Here is a 5,000-nt window from a genome sequence, read left to right on the forward strand (position 1 = left end):
GCGACCGTGTTTGGCCCTGCTGAGCCTCGCGGCTCCCTGGGTTTTTCGGACCCCTGGGTGGTCTGCCGGAACCGCTCGACCTCGCACGGCGGAGATCTCGGCCAGACGGCCCCACGCACGGAGGGCCGGGCAGGTGCCCGGGCCGCCCCGAGGAGGGAAGTCCCCATCGGTCCCTGGATCTGTGCACGCGAAAAGGAAGAGGGTCCCCATCCGCCTGAACACCGGACGGCCCCGCGGTTGGGGTGCCGGCCCGCGAAGGGCCCTTCCCGTCGCGAACGTCAGCGCCACATCGATCGGCGGGCGCGAGAGGAGCGGGCCCCCCCTCCCTCCGGGGGGCGCCGACACTCGGAGCTCGGCTCCCGGCCGCTGCGGGGCCCGTGAGCTAAGAGCCGGGAAAAGCGGGCCGTCTCGGCGGAGGGCCGGGTGCTGGCCTCCGCCCTCAAACGGGCCCGCTCCCCCCCTCCCACGCCGGGCAGGGTCGGGTACAATACTCGGATTGATCCCCTAGGCTGAGCTCCGGTTCTCACAGGCTCTGAAAAACCTGTCCTCAGAAATCTCCTCACACAATCCTCGAAAGGCAGGTCGAAAAAGCCAAAGCCCCGCCTTCGGCGGTACGAAACTGGAACCGGGCGCCACCTCGTGGTTCCCTCGGTCGGCCGAGACGGCGTGGGGCGACCCCTTCCGGACATCCGCGAGACGACCGGCCGTCAGGTCAACCCATTCGCTCCAAAGGGGTTGACCTGGTGGCCGAGAGGGGACTTTGAAAATTTTTCGGACTTGGAAAACTTTTTTTTTTTTTTTTCCCCCCAGCCCGCTTCCTCCGGGTTGACCCGGTGGCCGAGCGTCTCGCCGTCCCCGGACGCGGCGAGGGACTGCCTCCCGGCCGTCAGGATCGGGCCCACGGAAGTCTGATTTTAAAAAAAATTGGCCGACGCCACCGCGGAGGGCTACCCGAGCACCCCGGGCCCCGGAGCCGGAAAAGGGAAAAAAAGGATCGGGCCCACTAGAGACATGGACCCGGCCGCCAAGCAGGCCGCCCTGGGCTGACCCTCCCCGGCCGCAGCGAGGGACTGCCTCCCGGCCGACAGGATCGGGCCCCTGGAAGTCTGGGGGTGGGGGGGGGAAATCGCCCCACGCCTCCGAGGAGGGCTGCCCGGGCGGGCCTGGCCCCGGAGCTCGAAAAAAAAAAAAGGATCGGGCCCACTAGAGACATGGACCAGGCCGCCCTGGGCTCACCCTCCCCGGCCGCAGCGAGGGACTGCCTCCCGGCCGACTGGATCGGGCCCCTGGAAGTCTGGAAAAAAGACTGGAACCTGACGCCTCCGAGGAGGGGGCGCCCAGGGAAGGAGGGAGATCCGGGTTGACCTGGTGACCGGACGGGAAAGAGGCCACCGGGCGTCCCCCCCCTTAAAACCTAGGGGTTGACCTGGTGGCCGGAAAGCGAACCGGCCAGCAGGTGAACCCTTTCGATTCCACGGGTTGACCTGGTGCCCGGGAAGCGAACCGGCCAGCAGGTGAACCCGTTCGATTCCACGGGTTGACCTGGTGCCCGGGAGGGGACTCTGAAAATTTTTCAGCCCTTTCGACTCGGGGTTGACCTGGTGGCCGAGAGGGGACTCGCACGGCAGGCAAGCCGCCCTGGGCTCACCCTCCCCGGCCGCAGCGAGGGACTGCCACCCGGCCGACTGGATCGGGCCCCTGGAAGTCTGGAAAAAAGAATGGAACCTGACGCCTCCGAGGAGGGGGCGCCCAGGGAAGGAGGGAGATCCGGGTTGACCTGGTGACCGGACGGGAAAGAGGCCACCTGGCGTCCCCCCCCCTTAAAACCTAGGGGTTGACCTGGTGGCCGGAAAGCGAACCGGCCAGCAGGTGAACCCTTTCGATTCCACGGGTTGACCTGGTGGCCGGAAAGCGAACCGGCCAGCAGGTGAACCCGTTCGATTCCACGGGTTGACCTGGTGCCCGGGAGGGGACTCTGAAAATTTTTCAGCCCTTTCGACTCGGGGTTGACCTGGTGGCCGAGAGGGGACTCGCACGGCAGGCAAGCCGCCCTGGGCTGACCCTCCCCGGCCGCAGCGAGGGACTGCCTCCCGGCCGACAGGATCGGGCCCCTGGAAGTCTGGGGGCGGGGGGAAATCGCCCCACGCCTCCGAGGAGGGCTGCCCGGGCGGGCCTGGCCCCGGAGCTCGAAAAAAAAAAAAAGGATCGGGCCCACTAGAGACATGGACCAGGCCGCCCTGGGCTCACCCTCCCCGGCCGCAGCGAGGGACTGCCTCCCGGCCGACTGGATCGGGCCCCTGGAAGTCTGGGGGGGGGGGGGGAATGGAACCTGACGCCTCCGAGGAGGGGACGCCCAGGGAAGGAGGGAGATCCGGGTTGACCTGGTGACCGGACGGGAAAGAGGCCACCGGGCGTGCCCCCGTTAAAACCCCTAGGGGTTGACCTGGTGGCCGGAAAGCAAACCGGCCAGCAGGTGAACCCTTTCGATTCCACGGGTTGACCTGGTGCCCGGGAAGCGAACCGGCCAGCAGGTGAACCCGTCCGATTCCACGGGTTGACCTGGTGCCCGGGAGGGGACTCTGAAAATTTTTCAGCCCTTTCGACTCGGGGTTGACCTGGTGGCCGAGAGGGGCCTCGCACGGCAGGCAAGCCGCCCTGGGCTCACCCTCCCCGGCCGCAGCGAGGGACTGCCCCTCCCCACCCCCCGGCTGACAGGATCGGGCGCACTGGAAGTCCGGGACAGTATTTTCCCCGACGCCGGGGAGGGCGGGCGGAGGGGCTCTGGCGGCCAGCCCGGGCCCCGGAGCTCGAAAAGGAAAAAAGGACCGGGCCCGCGAGAGACGGGGGCCCTGCCGCAGGGGGGGGGGGCAGTCCGACCGGGGCTCACCGTGCGGCAGGCCCGGGCGTCGGCAGGGGAAAGCGGGCGAGGAGGCGCGGGGCCGGGTGCCTACGGCCATACCGGACCGAACGCCCCCGATCCCGTCCGATCTCGGAAGGTAAACCGTCCCGGGCCTGGCTAGTACTTGGATGGGTGACCGCCTGGGAATCCCAGGTGCCGTAGGCAGCTTTTCCCGGTCCGAGTCAGCTCTCTCTCCTTTTCTGGGGGGGAAGGAGAGGGGGGGACGGGCCGGAAAGCCCCTCGTCGCTCCTGCCGAGTCGGAGGTCGCGGCCGCAGGTCACGGGTCTGGGCGCCTGGGGTCCGGCTCCCCACCCACCCGGCTTCCTCCGCGGAGGACCCCCCCCGGGGCCACCGAAGCCGCTGGGGGAGACCCCGGGCATGGGGCGGACTGGCCCGGACCCTCCCGGCCGCCGGCCCGCAGGTCCGCCCCGAATCCCCCCCCGCGGCCACCCAGGCCAGGCCTGGCCAGGCGGGACGGACGGCGGGTGTCCAGCGCCCAGCGGCTTCCTCCAGCGGGGACCCACGGACCCCAAAGCCGCAGGGGGAGGCCCCGGGCCCGGGACGGACTCGCTCGGACCCCCTGCGCCCGGCCGCCGGCCCGCGGGACCGCCCCGAATCCCCCCGCGGCCACCCAGGCCAGGCCTGGCCAGGCGGGACGGACGGCGGGTGTCCAGCGCCCAGCGGCTTCCTCCAGCGGGGACCCACGGACCCCAAAGCCGCAGGGGGAGGCCCCGGGCCCGGGCCCGACTCGCTCGGCCCCCCCGCCTCCCCTGCGCCCGGCCCCCGGCCCGCGGGACCGCCCCGAATCCCCCCGCGGCCACCCAGGCCAGGCCTGGCCTGGCGGGACGGACGGCGGGTGTCCAGCTCCCAGTGGCTTCCTCCAGCGGGGACCCACGGACCCCAAAGCCGCAGGGGGAGGCCCCGGGCCCGGGACGGACTCGCTCGGCCCCCCCGCCTCCCCTGCGCCCGGCCCCCGGCCCGCGGGACCGCCCCGAATCCCCCCGCGGCCATCCAGGCCAGGCCTGGCCTGGCGGGCCGGTGTGCGGCTCCCCCGGGCTTCCTCCCCCGACGACCCGCGCCCCCCTGAGCCGCAGGCGGAGACCCCGGCCCCGGGGCGGACCGGCCCGGGCTCGCTCGAGCCCCCTGCGCCCGGCCCGCAGGACCGCCCCCCCGAATCCCCCGGGAGAGGCCCGGCCTGCACGCCACTGACGACCCGCGGCCCCCAAAGTCGCAGGAGGCGCCCCCCCCCGGTTAGCCCCGTCTCGCTCCGCGCCCCCCGCCCCTCGCTGCCGGGACCGGGCGCCGCCCCAGAGTCAGCCGCAGCCGGCCGGCCTGAGAGCTGCCCTCCTGTGGACGACGGTGAGTTTACCTTGATACTAACCGGCCGTCAGCCAGGTCAACCCCATTGCTAGACTGGGGTGGACCTGGTGGCCGAGTGGGGACTTGGAACATTTGACAGCTGCTTCCCGGGGCTTGACCGGTTGTCCTGAACGCCCCCCACCCCCAGCCCCAGCCCCCGGCTCCTGCTCCCCTCTCCCCAGCCTCGGTGCTCCGCTCCCTGCCTCGGAGGCTGCCTCTCTGCGGCGCCTGCATCGCCTCCGAGGACGCGCACCCTCCGGAGGCTGGACGTAAACCCACCACTGCCGCTGACCCGGCTCTCCGAGGGACGACTGTGAGGCCTCCCCCCCCCCCCCACCCCCGGACCGCCCTGGGGACGACTGCTAAGCCTCCCCCACCGGACCGCCCGGGGCAAGACTGCTAAGCCTCCCTCCCACACACACACACACACACTGTCGGGGGAGGACTATTAAGCTTTCCCCCTGGAGCGCCCGGGGCGGACGACTGTTAAGCCTGCCCCCGGAGTCCTCGGGGGAGGACTATTAAGCTTTCCCCCCTGGAGCGCCCGGGGGGGGACGACTATTAAGCCTGGCCCCCGGAGTCCTCGGGGGACGACTATTAAGCCTCCCCCGGACTGGCCGGGGGGCGACTATTAAGCCTCCCCCGGACCTGCTCCGTCTCGACTATTAAGCCCCCCTCTGTGGTCCTCAAGACCACTGCCGTGCTGCCCTCGGAGTGGGGTGACACCCGGGCCGGAAAGCAA

The 5,000-nt window shown here is 71.2% G+C and overlaps 1 non-coding gene across 1 annotated transcript; it reads left to right on the forward strand.

Annotated features, from left to right (window-relative positions):
• Positions 1-2,945: 2,945 nt before the first annotated feature.
• On the forward strand, positions 2,946-3,064 carry LOC135979050 (5S ribosomal RNA). The gene has a single exon (XR_010596379.1). It is a non-coding gene; the product is annotated as a 5S ribosomal RNA (ribosomal RNA).
• Positions 3,065-5,000: the final 1,936 nt, after the last annotated feature.

This window comes from Chrysemys picta, unplaced genomic scaffold (genome assembly GCF_011386835.1).
Source record: "Chrysemys picta bellii isolate R12L10 unplaced genomic scaffold, ASM1138683v2 scaf619, whole genome shotgun sequence".
Lineage (NCBI taxonomy): Eukaryota > Metazoa > Chordata > Testudines > Emydidae > Chrysemys > Chrysemys picta.